Below are 27,678 nucleotides of genomic sequence, written 5' to 3'. Positions count from 1 at the left end.
TGTGATATGCGGCTGCTTCCACTAGTTACCTACCTTACGTTTGTTAGTGTATATATGTCTATGCCTCTCTCTCGCTTTGTCACAGCTTACCCTTCCCCCTCCCCATATCCTCAAGTTCGTTCTCTAGTAGGTCTCTGTCTTTATTCCTGTCTTACCCCCAGGTTCTTCATGACATTTTTTTTCTTAAATTCCATATATATGTGTTAGCATGCGGTATTTGTCTTTCTCTTTCTGACTTACTTCACTCTGTATGACAGACTCTAGGTCTATCCACCTCATTACAAATAGCTCAATTTCGTTTCTTTTTATGGCTGAGTAATATTCCATTGTATATATGTGCCACATCTTCTTTATTCATTCATCCGATGATGGACACTTAGGTTGTTTCCATCTCCTGGCTATTGTAAATAGAGGTGCAATGAACATTTTGGTACATGACTCTTTTTGAATTATGGTTTTCTCTGGGTGTATGCCCATGAGTGGGATTGCTGGGTCATATGGTAGTTCTATTTGTAGTTTTTTAAGGAATCTCCATACTGTTCTCCACAGTGGCTGTACCAATTCACATTCCCACCTGCAGTGCAAGAGTGTTCCCTTTTCTCCACACCCTCTCCAGCATTTATTGTTTCTAGATTTTTTGATGATGGCCATTCTGCCTGGTGTGAGATGTGTAATACCAAGAATGAACTGCAATGTAGACTATGTAATGTAAACAGATGTAAACTATGGACTCTGAATGATTATGATGTGTTAGTGTATGTTAAACAGGTGTAATAAATAAACCACTCTGGTCGGGGGATGCTGATAATAGGGGAGCCTATGCATGTGCAGGGGCAGTGAGTATAAGGGAAATTCCTGTAACTTCCCCATAACTTTGCTGTGAAACTCAAACTGCTCTTTTAAAAAGTATAAATAAATAATAAAAGAGAAATCATATCCTTCAAGAACAACGAAGTGGGGGAAGAAGGGGTACGTCTCCGTCAGAGAATTATTAGCACTGCCTTCCCTTCTACTTAGGGCTTTAAGGCATTAGGGCCATATGCTACAAACAACATTCAAACCAAAATAACAAATGAAAGATTACCACTACTAAGATGAGAAAATGGATCTGTTGAGATGGGGCATGGTGCTGAATATATCTACTTCCTTTCCCTGATGGTTCAAAACACTGCTAACTCCCTGCCACATCCTGGTAGAGAGGCTGGATTCACACACTTTCCAAACCGTAAAATCTAGAAATACATATTCCAACAAAACCTTAACTAGATATAAAATTACTCTACAATCAAGCAAATTGGAGGTAGTATGGAATTCATTTTAAATTGGCTTTTGGCTGAATATAAAAATCAGCAGTTTAAAGGCCCAGAATAATTTTCAGCAACTAAGGCTTACGCATAACTTAAGAAACTCATTAGCTTCTTAAATTCTTAAATTTTCAGAGCCTGTGAAAGCAGTATAGCCTGGCTATATATTTCAACCAACACTCAAAGCACGTAACACCAGGTAGCATCAGAAAATTTTTTAAGAAATTGATAAAATGCCTCAGCTGCCTGCTGGAGCAGAGGGAGGAAACAGAGCAGAAAAAAACAAAAGACAAATACAACCAATAACAAAAGCAGTCATCTCACAAACTTTTAGCTGAAGGCCTCCCTCCAGACTCTTGCATGATTTCCTCCTTTACCTGATTCCTTTTAGATGTAAACATTTATATGGTGATCCTACGGTAAAGTTTTATGTGAATCACCAGTTTGTTCTATATGTCAAACAACCTAGTGCCTTCCACATATTCTTCTCCTGTAACTCAGAGGAGAACAAGACAGGAAACCTGTACTCTCTCAGAGACAAGACTCTGCCAACATAGGCCAACTTCCTGAGAAGATGAGGGTTCCCATCTTTTTAATTTGCTGGTAAATTATTGTAAAGGCAGACTTATTTTGTTCTTTGTTTGTCTTGACGGGACACCTAAGTCAGCTTGAAATTACCTTTGATTTCAAACTCAAGACTAAACTTTATCAGACAGAACAGGAATCTGCCCAGTTCTGCCACTTGCTAACCAGGTAACATTGGGAAAGTAACAGTAACTGAGTGTTTGCTACTAAAGCACCGTTCAAACTGCTTTACTTAAATTCACCCATTTAATCCTCAAAAAGACCCTGTGAGATGAGACGCAAGTAGACAAAGTAACTGTGTGAGAGAACAAGTAACCCACTCAAGATCACAGAGCTGGTAAGACAAAGAACTAGGATTAAACCAAGGTAACCTTTTTGCCAGAGCCTGTACTCTTAACCACTTTACTGGTGGGTTTAAAATTTTTTTAATGTAACCCACTATAAGAAATATGTTCTACAGGGCTTCCCTGGTGGCGCAGTGGTGAGAGTCTGCCTGCCGATGCAGGGCACACGGGTTCGTGCCCTGGTCCGGGAAAATCCGACATGCCGCGGAGCCGGCTAGGCCCGTGAGCCATGGCCGCTGAGCCTGCGCGTCCGGAGCCTGTGCTCCGCAACGGGAGAGGCCACAACTGTGAGAGGCCCGTGTACCGCAAGAAAAAAAAAAAGAAATATGTTCTACAACACAACCCAATACATATATATTTTATCAATTAAGACTCACTTGTAACTTGAGAGTCTTTGTTATATGTATAATTGAAACCAAATTTTATGAAAATATACTTATTCATTTTATGCAGTACACTGGTATTTTTCTACTGTATTTTATTGTTTAAAATTCCTTGTCAATCCTCACCAAACTGATTTCAACTTCCACTGAGACTCATGACCTGAACTTTGAAAAACAAGGTACTACATTTCTTTTTACCACCATGGGAATTTTGTGAGGATTAAATATGATAATGTGTACAAACCTTTAGCACAATGCCTGACACAGACTGTGCACCCAGTGCATGGTAGTGATTATTACTGATCTTGTAAATTAGCAGTAAGTAAGGGAGGCAAGGACACTTAGGGGGAAAACCTGACTGCAGCATAGGTGAATTTATGGCCTGTTGGCATCTTTCCCGGGCAGTGAGATAGGGAATTTCCCCAGTATTTTCAATTTATATTGTAATGGAAATCCACATTTAGAAAGAGGCCTGGCTTGTAGCTAACTCTGATTTCCTCTTCTTCACTATAAAGGGCAATTTACAAGTTGCTATGCCTCTCTGCTGGAACCCTCAGTAGACCCAATTTTTGCATTTATGTTCCCATCCCGCACTACTCTGGACACTATGAGCTTTACGAAATTGGTCTTCAGCTGGGGAGGTGCACTCATTTCCTATTGATGCTTTAGTAATTACCACTACCTTAGTGGCTTAAAACAACACACACTTATTATCTTACAATTCTAGGGCTCACAAATCTGAACCAGATCTTACTGGGCTAAAAGCCTTTCTGCTGGCTCTGGGAGACAATCCCTTTATGTTTTCCAGCTTCTTTTTAGATGCCAGTATTCCTTGGCTCTTCTTCCATCTTCAAAGCCTGCAACAGCAGGTTGACTCCTTCTCACATCAAATCACTCTAACTCTGACACTGATTCTTCTTCCCTGAATCTTCTACCTTCGTCTTCCATCTATAAAGGATCCTTGTGATTATACTGGGTCTACCTGACAATCCAGAATAAGTTCCCTATTTTAATATCTTTGATTTAATCACATCGGCAAAGTCCCTTTTGCCATGTAAGGTAACATTCAGAGGCTCTGGTGATTAGGATGTGGACATTTGGAGGGGGAAGAGGGTCAACTATTCTGCCCAACACAGGAGACAAACCTTACAAAATAGCAAATAAGATTTAACAACAACAACAATAACACATAACATTTATAGAACATTTACCATACAGTAGGCGTTGTGCTGAGTGCTTTACTTGCTAACTCATTTCCTTGTTGAGAAACCAAGGCTCCAAAAGATCAGAGAGTGTCAAACCTAGGTGTGCCTGACTTCAAAGGTCATGCTCTCAACCACTTGACTACATAGTTAGGTACTAGATGTGTGTACAGTTAGTGGTTTGCAACTTCTCCCCAGCAAGTACTCCTTTTTCTCTTTCCCCGCAAGAACCATATTTTGAAAAATTCTGTATGTTAACTTTTTTCATTAATCAAAGATAATTGTAACAGCTGATAGCTTTGAGCTAACCTCTTTGCCTCTTTGGATTTATATAGTTCCAGCCAAATAATGCAGCTTAATATTTTATTTAACATATTTTGGCATCATTTTGGGATACTGAAGCATAACCCACTTTGTAGAGGCCTAGGAGTTCAGAGAAGAAGGAAATCAATGGGGATGGGTGGAGCAGTCAGAAGAAATAGGGTCTGACTTCAGTCTCAGAGAAGTAGAAATTTCAGATAGACTAGAGAAGAGAGAAGATCATGAATGAGAAGTGAGAACAAGTACATGTAGGAATGAGACATAGGGAGCTTGTTAGGAGAACTGGACAAAAGAAATTAAAGAAGAATAAATAAAACATTGAGGCTTTGAAAGATAGGTAAATAAGGTTAAATTTAACCAGACAGGAAAATGCAGAAGCTGGAAAATTTCTGAGCAGGAGCCCTTGGGCTTGGGGAGATTAATCGGCTAGAACAAAGAGCATGAAAGGAGGAAGTGAGAGACTGGCAATTGTAATTCACCTTCCAGGAGGGAAATTGGTGGCTGGGAGGCATAGAAAGGGGTAGAGACTAACTTTTCACTATACCCCTTTTGATTCTTCTAAATTTTATACAATGTACATGTATGAACTAATGTCATATATAGATACACATATGTAATATATATAATGTATAAGTAACATATAGAAGCAGACATGTATGTACGACTATCATTACTGACCCAAAATACCATATAATAAAACTACACCTCTACTTTTAGCACACTTAAGAATTAAGGATAAACCACTCCTCAGTTGTACTCTGCACCCCGCAACGCCTGGCCTGAGTAGAGCAACTTCAGCAATTTTCTCATTGGTTTAAAAAATTGATCCTTTAGTCTCTGTCTACCTACCTCATCCTAAGCATCAACTCCAGGTTGGGCTGGTGCCCAAGCAATTATATACTGCTCTTACATGTTTGCCCAACTCGAACGAGAACCTACTTCAGAACTGACTCAGAAATCTCACAGGATGTTGCCATTCACCCCCAGGATCAATGATCAATAAGAGAGTTATAAGGTCTATACCTCCTGACCCAGCTCAAGGTCCTGACTCAGACAACGCCTGCTAGCTGGCCTCATCCCCACAAGAGGAGACCCTCATCCCCTAGGCTCCACTTCATCACCAGTGTATTGGCATCAATATTTATCTTTTCAAAGGAAATTGTTTACCTCATAAATCAATAGGTATCCTGTTGTTATCAATTGTTTTGTTTTTAAGAGCTAATTAATGAAATAACTTCATCAACGATTTTGTGGGAAGATGTTGAACCTCTGTACTTTCTGAATAATCTATGTTTTATTTGTAGTGTTAGAAAGCTCAGCAGTGAAAGCAAGTACCCCATACTGCCCAGGCACACAACCTGCTGCATTAGCGCTCTGAGCAGTAACTGAGACAAATGGACGACTACAGAATTATTCTAATGTTTTGAGGTTTAGGGAGAGTTGCATTAGAAAACAATTCCTTCATCATACTGTGACTTCATTACATTCAAAGCCATAGTGGCTAGCTCTTATAGTTTAGAAGTTATACATGAAGGTGACATAAATAAATACAAGATACAGCAGGCAGAGGAGAGAGATAATAAACCAAAACTGACTGACACAGCTAGATCCTAAAAGCCAGCTTGGTTACTCTTTGAACATGTTGCCAATTTTCATCTGTAAGATAACACGCTATATTGTATGAATGAAAGTGTTACATCTAATTATTTGATCTGCCTGTCTTATGTTAGTTAGTGGAGAAATATTTATTGAGCTCCACACAGATGAGTAATTTTAGAAACCGTGTTAGTAGGGAAACATGCAAGAGTGGAATAAGTGCTAAGCCTCTAAAAACTGTTCTCTCTTTTCTTGAAACTCCTGGAAGGCAGGAAATACCCTGTGTTTTTCTATATGTGCCTTGTGCAGTGCTCACCCTCAAATGACACTAAACTAGAACAAAGAAAACCTTAAAGAAGAGCCATGATTCAAAACTAAAATTAATTAGTATGTCACAGTTCATAAAGTACTTCCCTTACGGATGAGGAAAGCAAGTTTCAGTAAGGATAAGCAATGCAGGTACGAAAATAGAGACTGGGGTTAAAACCAAACATGATCTTGTTAACGTGTTTTTATATGTGTGATTAAGGCCAAGCCTTTGCCCATCTACCCACAAATTATAGGTAAGATGTTACAAACTCTTATTATGGAACCTGACTCTTAAAACATTTTATTGCCCAGAGTGTAGTGAGGTACAGACTTCATTCACCATGCTATTGCTTCTTTGCAACATGCAGACCCACCAGTTGTCCTGGTGGGACGTGGTTCTCATTCTTGGATTTTGTAGCCCTCTCTAAAATGTACCAAAAACTCTCTGGAAACAACGAAAAATGATTCTCTCCTTTGAACTGACCTTCAGATCACCTCTTTCTGTAAGTTTTTCTCAATCATTTACACTCTACAAAATAATAGTGATTAAATTCCTCGTTCACTAACTCTCTGGTAACTTCCATACTTCAGCATGAATATAATTGAACCCTTTTACTGTGTTTCTGTTAAATATTTGCGTGCATAAACATATGTACACTCTGCTACGTCTCCAATGATAGCTTCTTAATAACTGAGATATTTCAGGCATTTAATTCAGATGTATGCACCATTTGAGTACTCACTAAATAAAAATATATACAATGCTTTTATTCTAATAAGTTCATTACCTCATCACAAAGCAAATATAAAGAAAGCTGCAAATTTATGATATTCGGCTCTGACTTTTACATGTATAGGTCCTGGTTTTACTGTGATTCCAGGATACTATATCGTGTACCTCATTAATAAGGGCCCTCTGATAAACCTGAAATAAACCATCTGGTTTACTCCCAGTTCTATCACCTTTTACTTGTAATACTTGAAGCTAGTCAATCTACTCTTAGACTTAGTTTTCCCATCTTTGAAATGGGAATTGTTGGGGAGAACACTTACCACCATCCCCTCATTCCACGTATTTTCTTCCAGGGGGAGTTCTTTCACTGGAATAACGTACCCAGGCTCTCGCTGTACCATCCACTCCCCTTCCTTCATCAGGCCAGTACTCCTTCCTAGGGGAAGAGAAGTATCTTACCTGACTTGTAGGTTTGGTAACATAGTAGCTTATCTTTTTTCTTCCCTTTCTTTTTGGAATCTTCCTGTCTTTATAATATCATTTATTAGCCCCATCATATCTCTATAGGGGTAATAGTTACAACACAAGCTTGTCTTAATGATATTGTATTTGGTAGAATGTAAAACATTTTTATGTGTGAGAAGTTAGTATTTCAATTTTAATACTTCTTTCATCTATTTATTTCATAATAAGTTTTTAAAGAAGATTGATATATTCATTCAATCAGATGACTAAGTTTTCACTAAATCTACTAAAAGGAATAAACTTAAGTTAATACCTAATTATGCTTGAAATCAAATATCTTCCATCCAACATATTCAGTTGTACGTGGTTTCTTTAATAATACTTTAATTTTCTAAATAGGTGAAAGAATATATTACTTCTACTTAGACTACAGTCTAAGAGTTTAGAGATACAGTTTAGACTCAGAGAGTTATCAGAATATTGGCTGCAAAGATTTTTTAAAATCCTGTACTTTTGTCATAATAGATGTCATAATATTATTATTACTATTTACCTTTGTGAACTATAATGACTTTTAAACATGAACGTGTAACTTTGAAAACACAAAAACTTGAAATGAGCACACTAGAGAATTCTGCATGCTTTTCACCCAAGAACTGCAGTCTTCTACTGACCATAACATCCTTCCACAGTCTAAGGTGATAGTAGGTGTATTATTATCACTTTCATTGTCCTAGGCACTGTTGAACAAAACAGATACGGTCCATGTCTGCATAGAGATCACATTTGAAACAACAGCATGGCTACACAGTTTTTAAGTCATTTTTCACTATTCATAACCCAGCCTTGACAATCATAAAGTTGATAATTCTCACTTAGACTAAAATTGGCAAGGCCCAAATATTTTACTTTGAGAAAGAAAACTAATACTTATTGGGTATAATCTTATGCACATTATCCCATTTAATTCTCCTAACACCCTTAAGAAAAGTATTATTTTCACTATTTAATAGTTGAAGGAAATGAGACTCACTGAGATTACAAAATACCAAAGAGGTCATGCACATAGATTAATGAAGAAGGAGACTTTTAACTCTATTGGGTGCCGAAGCCCCATATTTTTCTGCTAGAATCAGATCAGTTAATGCCAATTATATTCCAATTCCAAGTTGTTATTATAATAAGGAAGATTTCTAAACGATAAAAATGATGTATATAAAGACTTAAATCATCATGATGTATATAAAGACTTTAGTCATCAGTTTTGTAGACAGCAGTGTAGAGCTTATTTATTCTGTAGATAGCAATGTAGAGCTTTTGTCCCATACTACATACCAAAGAGCCATTCTCATCATAGACAGTCAATAAATGCCGAATTAAAATGTTCATATGTAAAAGAAAAAGCAAATTATAGCCAATGGAGTTACTTCCATAAAGTTTAAATGATTCCTAACAGACACTATTATTAAAGAGACACATCAACACTTTAAGATGGCTAGACTGAACTCCTTTAAAAGATATCCTTGCTCACGTATAAAATAACTCTTCATATAAAAGTGTGTTGAGTGGTGCCAAATCATTCACACTCCATCTCTCAGTACTCTATTACTTCATGAGAACAGCTGAACTGATTCAGAATACAGCAACATAATTTCCTTTGTTCAATTGCTGGCTATGCCTCTGAATAGCTGTGGGACCTTACACAAGTAATTAACATCTCTGTGCCTCAGTTTCTACATCTGCGAAGTTAGAGTCATAAGAGCATCTATTGCACAGTGTTGGTGTCCTAAGTGAGTGACTCTATGGAAATTGCTTAGAAGAGTCCCTGACACGTAGCAAGCATTATATAAGTGTTAGGTTGTTTTTTTAAAAAATTAATAAATGTATTTATTTATTGGCTGCATTGTGTCTTCGTTGCTGTGCGCGGTCTTTCTCTAGTTGCGGCGAGCAGGCACTACTCTTTGTTGTGGTGTGTGGGCTTCTCATTGCGGTGGCTTCTCTTTGCTGTGGAGCACAGGCTCTAGGCACGTGGGCTGCAGTAGTTGTGGCACGTGGGCTCAGTAGTTGTGGCTTGCAGGCTCTAGAGAGCTGGCTCAGTAGTTGTAGTGCACGAGCTTAGTTGCTCCACAGCATATGGGATCTTCCCGCACCAGGGCTTGAACCCGTGCCCCCTGCATTCGCAGGCGGATTCTTAACCTATAAGTCTTAGTTATTATTGCTGTTGTCGATATTGTTGTTGTTGTTGCTGTTTTAGAAATTCAGTACCTCATGTCCATATCCCCATAATCCACAAAGGACTTGAAGGGGGATATTACGGCCAACCAGAATCTCTTCCTCAGGAGTTCTGGGCTATGAAAAAGAACCTACACCATAGCTAAGTCCCTAGAGAAGTTAGAGGAGCCAGTTCTTTAACTGAAATGCAGACAGTGAGGGCTCCATAGAGCATTCATAATAACTGCTCTATGAATCTGCCAATGTCCTCTATCCAAAGACCACCAGGAACACATCTGCAGTTCTATAAATCTGGGTTTACTGACTCATTGCAAGCAGGAGTTATGTGTACCATGAAGAATCAGGACATCTCAGTAAGAGGATGTTAGAAATAATTTATCATAGGATTTGGACTTCTTGTAGGTGATTCTGAGGAGCATTCAAGGAAACGGGTATCTTCCCTGCATTGGATGCTGTCTGGAAGCAGGAGGGATTCTCTGATCAGGTATCTCAATAATTTATATCTAGACAGTGAGAATAATGAAATTGAGATAAAGCTATAATTGGTAAAGAAGAAGCAGGCACTTATTATTAGCCAGGAAAGGGCAATGTTTGCTCATTTTTGTGGTTTGAACAATGTTTTTACCTCTGTCTGTTCAAACATGATAATGAAGTGGTCTCATTTTTTCTTGCTCCACTACAGTGACAAAATAGTCCTGTCTGACGTTGATGTTCTATGAAAGTGTTTATATTGAACAGGAGAATGCCACAGATTCATTGGGAGTGCCAGGCCAGCTCCCAGCTAATAAGGGCTGCTTTTCTCTTTCTTAAACTAGATAAGAATGTTTTGCTTGAAGGGCAGAGCTGGCCAGGAAAATAACTATTATTATTATTATTTACATAGATTGACAGGTTTATAACTTATAAAGTTCTTTTATATTCATTGTAAAACTTGAGTCTCTCAGAACAATCCTGGGAGACAGGTAGGCTATAGGGCCTCCACATCGCACAACTCTAGGGGGCCCATTCATAACGTATTCCACGTGAATGGCACCTCCCCAGTGTGAACAGTGTCCTTGGCAGGAGTTGTGCAACAAGGTTTCCCTGGCAGGGCAGACATTTCTATTCCTTTTTACAATTATAAAAATTAAGTCAAAGAAGCTTCCTGAGTGTTCCTTAGTTCCCAATAAACCTTAGAGTTCTCTCTGGCAACCTGTTCAGCTGCTGACATTGGACCCCTGCTTCAGTCATGTTTCCGATTCCAAATTGCACCAGCCGGCGCTGTTATGACCTAGACCAGTGGTCCCCAACCTTTTTGGCACCAGGGACCGGTTTTGTGAAACACAATTTTTCCCCGGACTGGGTGGGGCGGATGGCGAGCGATGGGGAGCGATGGGGAGCAGCAGATGAAGTTCCGCTCGCTTGCCAGCCGCTCACCTCCTGCTGTGCGGCCTAGTTCCTAACAGGCTGCACACCGGTACCAGTCTGCGGCCCGGGGGTTGGGGACTCCTGACCTACACTATATTGGCTACTACAATAAGAAAAGCTCTGCCTTCTTCTACAACTTGGTCTATACTTGCCCAAAAAAGGATACTAAAAAGGGTACTGAACTTATAATCTTTCATATAGCCACTGCCTAAAGCAGAAAAAAAAAAAAAAAGTGTGGCTTTGTGTGTGTGTGTGTGTGTGTGTGTGTGTGTGTGTATTGCCTAAAAAATATATCTTAGTATATTTTGCTTACAAGCTAGGAGTGACAGCTGGAGAAAATGATTTTGAGTTCTGAAGACATTTGAAAAAGCAAAATATCCTGCTTAATTCAGGAGCTAAAATTTTTAAATGCAGACTGAGCTACTGGTAACATACCTTTCCACACTCTTGGAAACCTGCCGATTAAAATGTCAAAAGAAAATGGAATTTCCCATGAAATGTCCATTAATAATAAATTTTTGTCCATCACTGTCTTTTTGTAGCTGGGAAATTCCCTCTTGCTACTAAATTCCTCTCCTGAGACATCATATAAAGTGAAACTGAAAATGTAATACCCTAGTGACACAGCAAACAGTTCCCAGAAAGAATATGAGCTTTAATTCAAATAGATTTGTGCAGGAATCATGTCTCTGTAGTTTAAAAACTCTATGACTTTGGGCAGTTTGCCTTACCTCTCTTCATTAAATTACCATGCAGGCTTCTTTCTCCTAATTTCTGAGTGTGCCCTGGACTTCCCTACCAGAACATTTATCACACTCTACTGTAATTGTATGCTTAGGTTCTATCTCCCTTAGAACACTAAAAGCATTTTAAGGACAGAGACCATGTGTCTTTTGTTATCCCTGTATTTCCAGCACCTAGCATTATGGCACATAATATTTGTTAAATTTATTTGCTGTCTTAGGGGAGGTGAACTGGAGATCTGAAGAATCAGGAAGCCTTACTTCTCCTTTACATGCCTTTTTATAATTCTTGTGGTTCTTTGTTATGGCAGTCCCTGGAAACGAATACACCCAGGTACAACTTTTTAAAACTTTTTATTTGGAGATAATAATAGACTCACAGGAAGTTGTAAAAATAATAGAGTGGTCCCACATATCCTTCACCCATTTTCCCCCAATGGTTACCAGATGCTTTTAGACCAAAAAATAGAAAAAATTAGAATATGAGATGTTTTTAATTCTTGCATTTGTACTTTTTTAAGTGGTTTATTTTTCAACTTTTCTGTCTTGTTTCTAATTTTAAAGACTATGAGATATATCCCCTCTTTTTTTGGATTTCCTTCCCATTTAGGTCACCACAGAGCATTGAGTAGAGTTCCTTGAGCTATATACAGTAGGTTCTCATTAGTTACCTATTTTATACATAGTAGCAATAGTGTATATCTGTCAATCCCAATCTCCCAATTCATCCCACCCACCCCCCCACTTCCTGCCTTGGTGTTCATACGTTTGTTCTCTACGTCTGTGTCTCTATTTCTGCTTTGCAAATAAGATCATCTATACCATTTTTCTAGATTCCACATATAAACGTTAGTATATGATATTTGTTTTTCTCTTTCCGACTTACTTCACTCTTTATGATAGTCTCTGGCTCCATCCACGTCTCTACAAATGACCCAATTTCATTCCTTTTTATGGCTGAATAATATTCCATTGCATATATATACCACATCTTCTTTATCCATTCCTCTGTCGATGGACATTATATGTATACATATAGCTGATTCACTTTGCTGTACAGCAGAAATTAACACAACATTGTAAAGCAACTATACTCCAATAAAAATTAATTTTTAAAAAAATTAGAAAAATAAATAAATATAAAGAGCTTACAGGAATAAAAGGCATTGAAGTTAAAAAAACAAGCAAAACAAAAAAACAGACTATGAGAGATTTCAAGCATGCCATTTCAAGCTACCATGTCCCTAAAATAGCACATGCAGATATAAATAACCTTTATTCTCAGTAAATGGAAAATATGACTTAATATGATTCTACAGAATTTTGAATAGATGAATTCAACATATAGGTGTGAGGCTTGTTTTTTAGCCTAATTTGCATAATTATTCTCATGTTTTTTGTTTCTCATTTAGTTGATGTAGTTTAGCATTAGTATTATTTAGGTTTTCTGTCATTAGCCATTCATTATGGGCATTAATTAAACAATGTACATATCACTAAGAATACATAGTTTTAGCTCTATAATGGTGAAACTATCATGAAAGCTAAAGGTTTGATGTTGTGATAAGCAAATTGAAGCCAGATATTTAGAAGGTCTGCAATAAAAAGAATCTTAGCATTTAAATGACTTTAAAAGCACTGAAATACAGGAATCAGCAGATCAACATTATACTATCTATCTCGAAAAGAAATGAAAGAAGGTGTGTGGAGAAACAGCACTCTCATTTGTCTGCAGAAAAAGAAAACTGGAACAACCTCAGTGAAGGTCAATTCAACAATACAAACCAAAATTACAAACGAACATAACTCTTTTGTCCAGCAGTTCAGCTTCTAGGGCATATATATGGATACACTTGCACATGTATGAAATGACATATATGATTACTTATTGCAGCATAATTTGTAATAGTAAATATGTGGAAACAAGCTAAGTGTCCACCAATGAGGGGTAAATTATGGCATATCCATCATTAAAAAAAAAAAAGATGAGAAAGCTTTATATGCATTTGTATGGAAAGATATCCGAAATAGATTACTAAGTGAAAGACAAGCAAGGTGAACAGGTATATACTGTAATACTAATTAAATAAAAGTAAGAGACATAATATACACCCACATATATTATTTATTTTGTATTTAAACCTATTAACCTTTTATTGAAGTATAACATATATATACACAGAAAAGTGCACATTGTGTAACCTCAAAGAATTTTCATAACTGAACATACCCATGTAACTGGCACCAAGAGTCTAGGTCCTAGATCAAGAAACAGAACATTTCTATCACCCCAGAGGCCTCATCCTGTCCCTTCTACTCACTATGACCACTCTACAAGAGCAGACATTATCCTGATTTCTAAAAGCATAGGCTAGTTTTGCTTACTTTTGTACTTAACAGGAATTGACTCATAAAATGTATACTCTTCTGTGTCTGGCTTTTCCATCCAGTATTGTATTTGTGCAATTCATCATATTGTACACTGCTCAATATCATTGCTGTTTAGTATTCCACTGTGTAAATGGGCCACAAATCATTTACTCATTCTACTATGTATGGATATGTGGGTAATTTCCAGTTTGAAGCTATTATAAATAGCACTACTATGAACTTTCTAGTATATGCATATGCATGTCCATATACCTAGGCAAGGAATTGCTGAGGATCCTCATAACTGCAATTTTAATACTACTGCCATACAGTTTGCAAAATTGATTGTACCAATTGACACTCCCACCAGCAATGTACAAGAGCTCCAATTGTTACAAAACCTCACCCACACTTGCTATATTCTGTCCTTTTAATTTTATTCTTGTATTTGTGTAGTGATATTGCACTGTGGTTTTAACTTGTAGTTCTCTAATGACTGATGATGTCGAGCACCTTTTCACATTCATGTACTATTTGCTATTTAGATATACCCTTGTGTGAAGTATCTAAGTGTTTTGCCTAATTTTCTATTGAATTATCTGTCTGTTACACTTTTAAATTTTGAACCATGTGAATACTAATTTTTAAAAATTTTAAAGTAATGTGATTAAAAATATACATAAATTTCAGAGTGCTCTATGCTGCATGTTCTCTCCTTCGAGGTTTATAATACACGAGTATTTCAGAAGCTCTAAAAAGTCTTAGAATTTTCACCACACAACAGTTGGAGAAACGCTGTTTCCATTCTTGTCTAATTTTTAGTTTTCATGGAATTAATAATTGCTTCTGTTTTTTACTTCCTTATATTTTTTAAGTTCTCTCTCGAATTTTATCACGTATTTCATTAGATCTATCAAACATCTATCAATGTAACTACCCAAATACTCAAAACTAGTAATCTAAATAAATTCAATTACACTAACCAGTCTTTCTTCTTGGAGTCTGCCATCTTCCTTCTCCGGTGAAAATGATTGCTCTCTAATTCTGCCACATATCTTTCACCCTGGCATTTCCCTTCACATTCTCCTGGTCCTTTTTTCTGGATCCCATGTCTTTCTCTTTCTTGTCTTGCTCTCATGTTTTGTTGGAGCACATCCTCTAGTAACTTTCCCTTAAAAAAAAAAAAAAAAAGGTGGATGGATGGATGGAAAATAAATGTTTTCATCCTTGTATATGTGAAAATGTTTTTATTCTACTCTTACACTTGATGGATAGTTTGACTACAGGATTCTAGGTTGGAAGTTATTGTCTTACAAAACTTGAAATTTCACTGTAGTGTTTTAGCATAAAAGTTATTGTTGAGAAACCCAATGCCATTCTAATTCCCATCCGTTTATTCCTGCTTCTTCCCTCTAAAAACTTTTAAAATCCTCTCTTTATTCTTCGTGTTCTGATCTTTTTAATGGTGTGCTTTAACATAGGTCCTTCTTCATTCACTGTGGGTAGCTGGTGGGTCCTTTAACTATGAACATCTTTGTCTTTTGGTCCTGGAAGAAATTCTTGCATTATTATTTTGATCATTTCCTCCCTTCTTAATTTTTGTTCTCTTTCTCTAGAATTCTTAGTTTGTAAACTGACTGGATGAATGAATGAATGGGAAAAGTTTTCTGAGCACTTTTTGTAGAAAAAGCTTATTAAGGAATGAACCACAGATTATCAGACCATATCTTTAGAGCTAAGTATTTTATTTTAAATTATCAAATTTTAAAACACACTCTTTCATTACAGCTTCCATTTATTGTAAAATGTAACACTGCTACTCTCATTTCAGGCAATACAAAAATACAGGAAGCACTGATTTTCTGTAGGCAGAAATCCCTGATTGAAGTCAGGCATTCCCTATTACTTTTGCTTTAGAATTCATTAAATGCCTAGCATGGACTTGGTATTGTGTATAATATTTGCACCACACTTTGCAAAATAATCATTTCTGGTGTAGAAAAGTGTTTGTTTAAGGTAAAAAGATCTTTGCAGTCTTTTTTGATTGGCATTAAACACCGCATTCTTCCCAGATCTATAAGAAAGTAATGTTTGCAGGCTTACCTGGAATCAAGGGAAGGACTCTCTCAAGGTTACTTTTCAATCTCTGTCTGTAATTATGGACGTCAGGAGAGAAAAAAAAAGTCAGAAAAATACGTCCCTAGTAGAGAAGCACCCAACAGGAACTAAACATCTGAAGGTTTAGACAGGATTAAACTCTGACAGGGCTTATCAGCCACCCCCACACGACTAAAGTAGTTGGAAGTGAGGTTAGATTGGAGTCCAGATAAGCAAGTGAATCTACACCCCTACCTGACTCACCGGGCTGAGGAGTGCGGAGCCCTAGTAAGTCACCACTGCACGTCCTCAAAGGGCTTTCCGCGCAGGCTTGGAGTCAGGAAATGGCAGCTGCCACACCCACCCCACTACCTCTGTGTGGTGTTTGGTGACTCCCGGAAGACGCGCCGATGGGACCAGAGGCGATTCCTCCTGGGTGGGAGGGTTCGCTGACTGGCTGTGGAGCTGCGAAGAGGAAATTTCCCCAAAAGAAAACCTTTCCAACCTACTGGGTTGGGTGGAGAGAAGACAAATTGAGCGCCCCTGGCTCACTTCCCCACTCCCAAGCCCCCGCCCGAGCCCCGCCGGTGTGGCACACGTCATCTGGGCGCCACAAGGCAGAGATCTCGGGCCTCAGGCCGAGGCCGGAGCCTTGCTGGGAGGATCGCGGGCCAGTGGCCCTCATCCCCGCCTCGGCATCCGCCGCTGACGTCGCCTGAGAAGTCTGGGGATGGTGGAGCTCTGACAGGCGGGCTCCGGTGGCAGGCAGCACCTGGGAGGGCCAGGTCGGAGAGAGGAAGCTTCTCCCCTGTGCGCCCCGCCGCCGCAGAGTTGACCAGTCTCTAGAAGAGAAGAGTCCGCTCCGGCTCCGGATAAGCAGCGGCTTGGCGTGGGCTGCGCGGAGAATGGACGGCCTCGTGACCTCATGTCCGGCAGGCTGTAGGGCCTGCCGACGCGGCTCGCGCAGGGGGTGGAGCCGGGGAAGCGGCGGGCACTTCCGGAATCGACCGGCTGCCTGAGTGCTCGCGACACCCGCTACCATGAACGAGGAGGCCATCTGCAGCGTCCTGCTCACCCTCCCGTACCACAAGCTCGCCGACTTGCGCTACCTGAGCCGCGGCGCGTCCGGCACCGTGTCTTCTGCCCGCCACGCAGACTGGCGCGTTAAGGTGGCCGTGAAACACCTGCACATTCACACCCCGCTGCTCGACAGGTAGGGCGCCCTGGCGGCTCCACCGCGGAGCCCCGAAATCTGCGTTCCCCACCCCACTGGCTCTAATCCCGGGCAAGCGGGCTTTGAAGCCCAAGCGACGGTGACCCTTTAGGATCGGCCGCACACCTCGTCACCTCTAGGCAGCCGTTCAACGCTTGGGCTAACATGGTGGGGAGAGCAGGCTTCTCTGGAGATGCAGCAATCACGCTTCGTTTCACTGCCCTCTCCTTTTTTTCTTACTCCTGGGCCTCCTTTCTCCAGACACCAAAAATCAGCGATCACAGCCCAACTCTAAACGTCCTCTTTATTGAAATTGGGTTCTGTTTGCTTTGTTTTTCCCTTTTTTTTTTTGAAGTCGAATTCTAGGGCTGCACTGCCCAATAGTTAGGCTCTTAGCCACAGGTGGCTATTACTTTTTTTTTTTAAGTGGCTATTAGAAAATTTCAAATTGTATATGTGGTTCACATTATATTTTTACTGAACAGCACTGCTGTAGAGTCTGGGACGTTTTGGTTTGGGCTTTTTGTTGTTTTTGGTTTACACATGTAGGCATGAAAGTTTAGATATCAAACTCAATTTAGTTTCTCCTCTTACCGTCACAGGGAAGGAAGCCTGTCTCTAGAGGAAACTTGTATTATTTTTGCTAACAATAAACGGAAATCAGAAAGCTGTTAAATGACCAAAACTTTTGAATGTCTCTCCCATCCTGGAACAAGTTTAGTGCAATGTCCAGATTTCAAGGGAAGGCTAGATTAGTTCCTGTTTCCAGAAAAACCTTTCAACCATATATATTAATCAGTGAGTCTAGTCACTAGCCTTGTGTATTTTCCTTCCAATAGGAATTTAACTAGGCCCTGCATTCAATTCTTAGTGAGTTAACATCCATGTTTGCAACATTCTCCTCTCCTCCCCCTCTATCTAAAGTGAAAATACATCATGCTAGATGCCTGATTAGCCAGAGGCCGTCAGTATCCAACAGCAGATAAATTCCTCAGCTTCAGCCCTGCTAATGGTATTGACTTTCATCTGCCTGTGGCTTTTACTTGCTCTCTTGCGATCAGGCTTGGATGGGCTAGATCTCACAGTAAGTTTGAGACACCTCTAGAAATTGTTCCCGCTTTTTGTGTACCATAATCCTGATTTAGTGATATACAGGGTCTATTTACCCTGGGTCTTGAATTCTGTGGAGCAATTACTGGGAAATTATGTGTATGTAGTCAACTTTGAAGGGTGGTGGTTGATTAGAGAGGGTAGATGTATTTTAGAATCAACTATTAAAATATATGGAAATCTAGCACAGATGGATTCCTTAGGTATTTTAAAGGAGATTGATCCTCCCATTTGGGATGCTGCTTCTCAAGATTTTAATTTATCTAAGTTTTGTGCCATTTGGGACCAAGAAATGAAGGGAGCTCCCTTTCGTGCTCATTAACAATTTCATAATCTAAAATTCTTCACTACATCGGGTAGGAAATTAATTCTGCCGTCAAAGAAGCCATAAGGAACAGTGCAACACTCTGGCATTACTGCATCACATTTTTTCTTCCACTTGTTTCCTAGAATGTTAACATTAGCAGTATTTATGTAGTCTGAGCATAGGACTGGGCTATGCAGTTGACTCACAGGGTGTCTTATGTCCTCACTTATGAAGTGGGAATAACAGATACATGTACTTCTTGGGCTCTGGTGTGGATAATGTTTGCATTGTTCGTTGAGATCACAAAAGAAAAATAAGTTTATGTGCTGTAACATGTTCTTATTTTAGTGATTGGTGAATTATTCTCTGTAACCTGACTTCTGCCCATGAGAGGACCTTCCTCAACAATCTCCCAACGCCTTATGAGTAGGTGAGTCTGATAGGTTGTTCAAATACCTTGTGTAAACAGTGTAACTGTTTTGTAACTGAAATTTGCTATGGGTAATTTAGGTAATATGTCTATAAAAGCTGTTTTACATTTTAATTTTTTTAATATAAAAACCTATTTTTAAACTGTTTTGGCTTTCTCTGTTTTCCCATTCATTCTTCCTGAAATCTGACTTCAAGAATTTTCCTTCTCTGATTAAGCAGTGAGTGGAAAAAACAAGGCTTTAGAGTCCCACAATTGCAATTCAAATCTGACTCCAAATCTGCCACTTATTGTTGGCATGACCATTAGAAACTATTAATTTATGTGAGGCTTAGTGTTCTCATATATAAAGTAGGGATAATGAAACCAACTGTAGTAAAGTGGCCAACACATAATAGGATCACAAGAGAAGGAAGAATGCATCATACTCTTAATGGGAGGAGGAATTAGTATATTAAGTATCACTAAGATATCCCCTAGCATGCCCTCTCTATAATTCTTTCTCAGAGTATCCAGGAACCTTCCCGGCAAAGGTGCTACTCAATAACTGTCTTGTTGACCTACATTTCATGAGGCAAATACAGACCTGTTTCAGCTTAGGAAATATAAATTTAATTAAAACAGGTCTCACAAACTGGTATAATTGGGTGCCTCACAGTTGGGATATTAAGTGGCTGAAGAGCAGGGAGAAGAAGAGAAACTCTTTATGCATTCTTGTAATTCTTGAATTTTGAAACATATAAGTATATTACCAATTCAAAACATAGATGACTAAGATTTTTTTGGTTTATTTTGCTTATTGTTTGCTTATTGTTCAGAGCAAACTCTAAATTTTCAGCTTTCTTCCAGTAAAACCGACTGGAACACTTCACACATAATGGAGAATAACCACCATTTTCAGGTCTGGGATTCAGTGAATTGCTAGGGGTACTAAGGACAACTTTGTTTTAATACTTTTTACACCCAAATCCCTTCTATCGTGATGAGGCATAAGTGGCCTTTTACCTTTCAATTTAGTGCTTACCCTTATTAAATTTACCAGTCAATTGGCTAATATTTAGAGAAAGAGCCTCTGCTCTATGTATTACCAGAGTTGCCACCAGACCCTTGCTCAAAACTCACCAATCCCTCCTTTGAACAGGAACTAACGTATATCTTTAAGTCACAGGGTCTGGATACAAAGGAAGTTATAGGTAGAGAAAAACAAAAACTGGTTAGAATCAGCTGAAACCAAAATGGCTACGAATCTGACCTCCAGCAGACCCTGAGTCTCATTTTATGCTTATTTTACTGTATAGTATACTATATGACACACCTACAGGTGACTATGACCGGATGTCACAAAGCAAAAAAGGACAGAAAAGGGGTGGTACCCCATTTCCAGGGAAGCCCTGCTTCTTTCCCAGAAAACCAATGCACGTGCCTCACCGTCATTAGTCTCACTCCTACCCTCATCGTCCTTATTCCTTAAAAGCAAATCCCTCTCACCATTAAGGTGAGAAGTTGATTCGTGAACTAAGTTTCTACTTCTCCATTCTCTGACCATTGAATAAAGCTGCTTCAATCTCAGCTTCGGTTTTATTTTGGCTGCATGAACTCAAATGGAGAAAGAACCTTCCCCACTGAGGCAGAGGGCCTCAGCAGGGCTAGGGAGCAAGCAGGGGTCCATAAGACTTAATTTCGTAAAGTATACATAACAGTGCTTTGGGAAAATTCCTTTAAAATAGTCAAGTAATGACATGAATGTTCACAGAATGCATAAAGCTTGAAGGTATTCCTTTCATAGAATCTTTTCAAGAAGTAATACTTATTCTGATAATACTACTGTTACTAAAAAATATTTTTGAACCATTTGTTTGGAGATGTCTTTAGACTCAATTTACAATCTCATGTTTGCACAGTTATAGCTAATATAGACCAGTAAATAAGAGATGATAAGTCCACCATAGTTTAGAGTAGGAAAAACTCATTTCAATAGAGATTGACTAAGGAATGACAGGGCATCTGCTCCACACAGAGCAATCAGCTCACTGCTTTAAGGGAATATTTTAAAAATAATTTGTTCATTATAAAACTATATAACAGAATATGTGCATCCATGAATGATTTTCTTTTCAGAATTATCTAGGTAAGCAATATAATAATACTATGATTGCTAAAATATTCTTAAATTAGCCATTTAGTGTGCCTTTAGACTCAGTTTACAAGTAATGTGAAAGACTTAATCTCATTTTTGTTTGGTTATCGTTAATGCAGGACACTAAATGAAAAGATAAATCCTAATATAATTCAGAGCTAAGAGATAGCATTTCAATAGACATTGGCCAAGAAATTATCTATGAAAGAAGTAAGATTTAAATTAGACCTTGAATACAAGTACCATTTGGAGATGTGTAGAGAGATAAAGATAGCACTCTATGCGGAAACAACTGTGTAAACAAAGGCATCAATACTGGACAACTCAGATTCTGCTCATGAGAGAGTAAATAGATGTAAGTGAAAACAAATATGTAAGGGAAGACTGAGAAACAAAATTAGGGTAAGAGTTTGTACGAAATTGTGGAGAGCTGTGGGCATATATGAGCTTTGATTAGCATGATGCCACTGGTAGCCATACACCACATTCAAAAACCATTTTTATTATTTTGCTATAAGGCTTTCCATTAGCAGTTTGATGGGATTCATTGTTTGGTAATACTTCAGTCTGTATGCTGCTTTCATTAGCTAGTACAAGCAAGATTCCTATTAAAGATTTTTTATTTCCTATAACATTTCTATTTTAATTTGTTAGATATTTATAGTTTAAAATATTTGATGAAGACTCTATGACTTTGGAAGATCAGAATAGGAGAGGTATGAAAAACAAATGACTCCATTCATTAAAATGTGAAAAAGTAGCTTATTTTCCCAAGAGTGGTGCATGAAAGGCCACTGTGTAGATTACATAATCTTGCAAAGAAAACAACAAGCCTGTTTTTCACCAAAGCGGATCTGTTGGAGTTTTCTTCTAGTTCCTACTTCATTCTTTAATTCACAGTTGTATGACTTCTTTATTCTCCTTGTTTTACATTGTTTACTATTTCTTCCTGTCTTGACTCTTATTCCACTAACTTGTCCTAAAGCCTCAAAATCTCCCACCTACACCGTTATGTTAGTCACCACGGCAATGCTTAGGGCAGGTTATAATATATAGGCAGATACTGCCTTTATCTGGCATGTTCCCTTTGTGAGTACTTTTCAAACATCTTTCAGTGTTTTGTACTTTCTTCATTCCTGATCATTCAGTATGTCCATGACCTCAAGTGAAATCACTGTAACACTTTTACTAAGTATTATGAGAGATTGGACATGAAAATATTATGGAACTCTCTAAAGGAAATAACAAATCTGAACTAGAAATCATTATGCAAGGCTTCCTAGTGGAGAAGAAACCTAAGGTTAGCCAAAGTGATAATCAGGAGCTACCCAGGCAAAATGTTGAGGTAAATAACTGCTGTCAGAAAGCATGGAATAAGCAAGTGTTCAGAGGAGAAAGAGCTGACGGTTTTGAGGGAACTGCAGGTGACTTGGCAGAGATGGCACATGGGCAGTGAATCTGAGATGGGCGTGAGGAATGAGGCTGACAGGGTAATCAAAGCCTGGGTTGTGAAAGGACATGGATGCCATAGGATAGATGATGTCTTTCATCCTGAAGGTAAAAAGATGCTACCGACAAATTTTAAGGAGGAATATTACATGAAAACATACAAAGTTTTAGAAAGATTTTTCTAGCTTCAATGTAGAGAATGTGTTAGGAGTGCTCAAGACAGGAGATAAGGAGTTCCACTAAGAAGATATTTTAATATTCTGAATGAGAGATGATAGAACCCTGAAGTGGAAATATGGTAGAAGGAATGGAATGAAAGGGAATACTCTAGTGATGTTATGCGGGTAAAATGAACAGGATTTTGTGCTTAATTGAATGTGAGGAGTGAGTGAAAATAAAATTTAATCTCTGAGAATTAAAAAGTATAATATATGTAATGTTTTCTTCAAGCTAGTATTCAGAAATATTAGTTTTGATTTAAATTCTGTTTATACCATAGTGTTCTATCCATTATAGGGATAGAATTTTGTGTAATTTTATAAAATTGACTTCCACCTAGTCTGTATTTGTTTCTAGTACATTTTTAAAGATTCTTCATTATGTGTCTAGTTTGATGAATTCCTATGATAATGTCTATTAACTGTCTTTATCCAGGTATTACTAGACTGGCAATGGCTTCTATTTTTGTAGCTTGAGAGTCTCTCTCTCTCTCTTTCTCCCCTCACCTTCTTCTTTCCCTCTCTCTGTCTCTGTCCCTCTCTCTCTGTCTCTGTCTCTCTCTAATTACTTTCATTACTTTCATTTCATCTCTTCTCATTGCTTTCTTATTTCCAGGTGGTAGTGAGTGGGATTTAATCCTAATTGGATCCAAGCTGAGGCCAGATCCTTTCTTTCACAAATTATGGGCCCCGTTTCATACCAATTCACTTTGGTGGGTGTGTATGTGTGTGTGGAGTGGTGGTATTTTTGAGCCCCTTGTATGGTGGGCTACATAAATACAGTAATAAAAATTTTTTTAAATAGAATTTTTATGAAGAAATAAGAGCAATTCATATCCTATAAGAAGCCTATAAATAACGTTTTCTTTCTCCTTCAGTCTTTGCCAGACTGGCTAAGCTGCCATGACTTAAACGAAGGGTCTGCAAAATGATCTGAGACAGCAGAAATAAGCCTGTTTCTTATATGAGACACAGGATTTATTAGATCCACTTTAGAGATTCTGTGAAAAGTTTTAATTTTAAATGGATTTTTAAATGTCCTCCCCCTTTTCTTCTTTTAAAATCAATATTTTCTGCTTCGTGTCTGTATTTTTTAAGTGTTAACCGTCAAATTGAATATACCCTGTGCTTGGCAAATGAATATTAAATGATTTTTCCTGGAAAATGTGTTTGCTCTTTAAATTTGACAGTCATTGCTTATATGGTAAATGTTGTCAGTGCCAAGAACTACCTGGCATGGCTGCCAGCTACAGGTCCATTATTTTCATTGCCTTTAACCTATAATCAATATTTACTGCTTTCCATAGAAAGAGACTGCGTAGCTAAGCAGGATGAAAAGTAAGTTTATTCTTCTGAACCTTAGTTTCTGCTTTCACATCTAAAAGATAACATTAAACGCTTCCTCTGTGTACTACTGTCTTTACAAAACTGTTTCTTACCACTTATTTTGTGAAATGCTCACATCAGCCAAATCATGTCTATTTGAAATGACAGTTTGAATTTATGACTAAGTGAGACCCAAATTCTGCTTCATCGTGGAGTTATCTACATTTTTTGTTTTGTCGTTGGGAGAAGGTTCTGAATTTTAATAGAATTTTTTGAGGAATGTATGCCTTTAAGTATAAAATCACCAGGATTTGCTCCGGGAATTTGGAGAAGAACTAAGCCTACAGGTAAAAATCAAGAGATCCTAATTGGGAAGAGGCAGAATTCAAAGGCTAGGAGGATGCTTTGATCTTTTCGATATGCAGGCTGGCAATGGGGACCCACTGAAGACGATTAAACTGAGGCATGGTATATAAATGTCATTGTGAAATGATTACTCTGATGATATGTGGAGACTGAAATGGTAGAGTCAGGAAAAGTGGGGTTTAATATAAACAAATACAGTAATTGAAAGAAATACAGCAATATTGTACATCAGGAATATCATAATAGTGTATGTGTGTAAGTACCTAGGCACATGAATTTTTATTGTGAGAATTTTTATAATAATAAATATTTGGAAAGAGCTTAAATTGTCAAAAATCAGGGATTGGTAAAATAAATACGCTACTCTCCACTCTAATGAAGCCACTGAATTTGATTTCTAAAAAGCATATTTAGTACACAATGTTCACGGTACATGGTTGACATAAAATAATGTTCATGACACATTAAGTGAAAAATTGAATATCTATATGACAGGTTCATATTATATGCAAGTAAACACATCTAGATGGAAACACTAAAATGTTATCTCTAAATGATCAAGTTATAGTTGATTTTATTTTCTCCTTTTATTGGTATTTAGATTTATTTTCTGAATTTTTATAACAAGTGAGCACTGTATGCATGATTTCTGCACTTGTCCACATGCTGAAATATTATAATGCAGCACTATGGATGTGGTCATGAAATTTGAGAGAAGGGCACAGTTTTGGAAGTCAGTGTTAGATTGGACTGGAATTTGATGACATTGAGTTCATCTAGAATTCTAATAAATTTCATGTGATTGACCAATGTCACCACCAATGAAGCTCTACAATGTAGTCATTTCTCAAATATTAACTTTATGTGTATCACAACCTTACTTCATGGGAGAGAAAATGTGTGAACAAAGAAAACAGCCTTACAGTCAAGGAACTTTTGTATGGTAATGTCTTATAGTATAGTCTCTAACTACATAGGATAATTATATCGGGCAAGGATAATCTACCACTAGCAAACCTTTGAAGTTTTCAGCTACAAAGAAATTACGTCTCTTTCCAAATAAAAGTTTAAACTCCCTTATATTCTAACAAAATATTTTCAGTTAAAATAGACAATGAATTAAGTGAAAATGTATGGCATCAGCCAAACATCATGTATGCTTACTATAAAAAAATTTTTTTTCAGTCACACACAAAATACACCAACCAGTGCATTATGATTTACTTCATTCAAAACATATTTTCGTTATCTATCTTGTGCAAGGCACTGTGCTAAGCCCTGCAGAGCATACAAAACTTATGAAATATAGTATGATCTCAAGGAAGTAATAGTCAGATGAAATGACATAAGTATTGATAGCCAGAAAGCAAGGTAAATATAACAAGGTAACTATAACAACAATAAGAATCATACAGACAAGTAGTTTAACTGAATAAGAAACAGAACTCTTTAAGTTTTAGATTTTCATAAGAAGCTGAGAACAATACAATAGGTATTGCGTACCCTGCCACTTCAGAGGGTGGCAGTAGATGCAAGACTTTCCAAGAAACTATGAGAGCTGTTATGCCATCATTAACCCACCATGTTCCTACAGACAAAAGTAACCCACTTTACTGAATGGAAAGTTTTCAGCTCAAAGGGAGGTTGTATAGAGGAGGATTTTGAGAAACTGAAAGAAGTGAATTATGTTCTCAATTATTAAGTATGTAACTGGCAACAGATAGCTAGCAAGAAAACCTGATAGATCAGCTCCTCCGCAGTCCTAGGTCTTGAGTGAGTAGCAGTAAGAATCTACACACATAATTTTAATTGTCATAAGAAAATATTAATTTCTAATTTTGACTATGGAGTATATACTCACAGTCCCAAAATCAAGTGATTGCTGATGGTTTCAAAATACTGCTTCATATAGTAGATACAAAGTTTACACCTACATGGATCATATAACTAAGTCCTTAAGAGTTTAAGTCATATGATACATGATGGCATAAACTATATATATATATACACACACACACACACACATATATATATATTAAGATTTAGAACAATGATTCTGTGATATGAAGAGTTAGATGATTTTTTTCAGAACAAGTTTTGTTCTCACAGGTTATACCTATTTTATAATCACAAGATTATAAAAGAAAATTTTATAAGAAATCACAAGGATTTGAGGAGCAATCTATTTATTTTGAGTAGAATGGGGTAAAATTCTGCCATTGTGCATTTCAAATCCAGGAAAGGGAAGCTGAATTATTATATGTAAAAATACATATTTTTGAGACAAATAGCTCACTATTTGGATAAAATAAAGCAAAATCCATACCTCATTCTTTGTAACTTCCAAATTGCTCAAATGGCTAAAATACTTAAATACAAAAATAATCCATAAAAATAGCATAAGAAATCTTCCTAGGGTTTAATTTTTTGAAAGTACTCTAAGAATGGGGAAGACCTGAGTACAGTAATAACTTCAGACAACATAAAAGATAAATTTGAAAATATAAACATTTTCAAGAGTTTTTAGGGGACACACACTCCAAGTCAAATACATAGAAAAAGTTGTTCTATATCCCTCATAGATACACAGTTCCTGAGGTGGCTCCTAATGTTCCTTATCCTCGTGTATTATCCTTCTCTTAAATGTGGTCTGGATCTGGTGACAGTTTCCAACAAATAGAAAAAGCAAAAATGATGGATGTTACGTTCATGATTAAATAATAAAGGACTGTATCTTCCTTTCTCTGGCTTCGACACCTTAGACTGCTGCCATGTCATGAGGACATTCAGGGAGCCAGTGGAGAGCCCTATGTGACAAAGAAACAAGACCTGACAGCAACAACATGAGCAATCTTGGAAGGGGACTCTCCCCCAGTTGAGCTTTGAGATGACTGTAGGCCCTGCCAATGTTTTGATGGCACCCTGCCTGAGAGCCGGAGCCTGAGGCTTTGACACTCCCAGCTAACTTGCACCTGTTTTCCTATATCTGTTTCCATAGAAACTGTGAGATAATAAATGTCTGTTGTTCTAA

The 27,678-nt window shown here is 37.8% G+C and overlaps 2 long non-coding RNA genes across 5 annotated transcripts in view; one reads left to right on the top strand and one right to left on the bottom strand.

Annotated features, from left to right (window-relative positions):
• The window catches only part of LOC149746985 (uncharacterized), a 25,354-nt gene extending 6,452 nt beyond the window's left edge, over positions 1-18,902 (bottom strand). Inside the window, exons 1-4 of one of the 4 annotated variants that reach the window (XR_016388414.1) lie at positions 16,356-18,870; positions 16,098-16,144; positions 12,511-15,165; positions 7,098-7,213 (exon numbers count right to left, since the gene is read on the bottom strand). This is a non-coding gene — a long non-coding RNA (uncharacterized LOC149746985). Of the gene's footprint in view, positions 1-7,097; positions 7,214-7,916; positions 15,166-16,097 lie in introns of all 4 variants that reach the window. The other 3 variants (XR_016388415.1, XR_016388413.1, XR_016388412.1) reach the window with 3 other exon arrangements.
• Positions 16,517-27,678, top strand: LOC149746984 (uncharacterized). Its single transcript, XR_016388411.1, has 3 exons — positions 16,517-17,304; positions 19,070-19,151; positions 27,410-27,678. It is a non-coding gene; the product is annotated as an uncharacterized LOC149746984 (long non-coding RNA).

The sequence above is a fragment of the Delphinapterus leucas genome, chromosome 17 (assembly GCF_059928025.1).
Source record: "Delphinapterus leucas isolate spDelLeu-1000000601 "Yukka" chromosome 17, BTC_Dleu_Yukka2, whole genome shotgun sequence".
In the NCBI taxonomy this organism is placed as follows: Eukaryota; Metazoa; Chordata; class Mammalia; order Artiodactyla; family Monodontidae; genus Delphinapterus; species Delphinapterus leucas.
The sequence above is the reverse complement of the archived record's forward strand: the minus strand, read 5'-3'. Positions and strand labels throughout refer to the sequence as shown.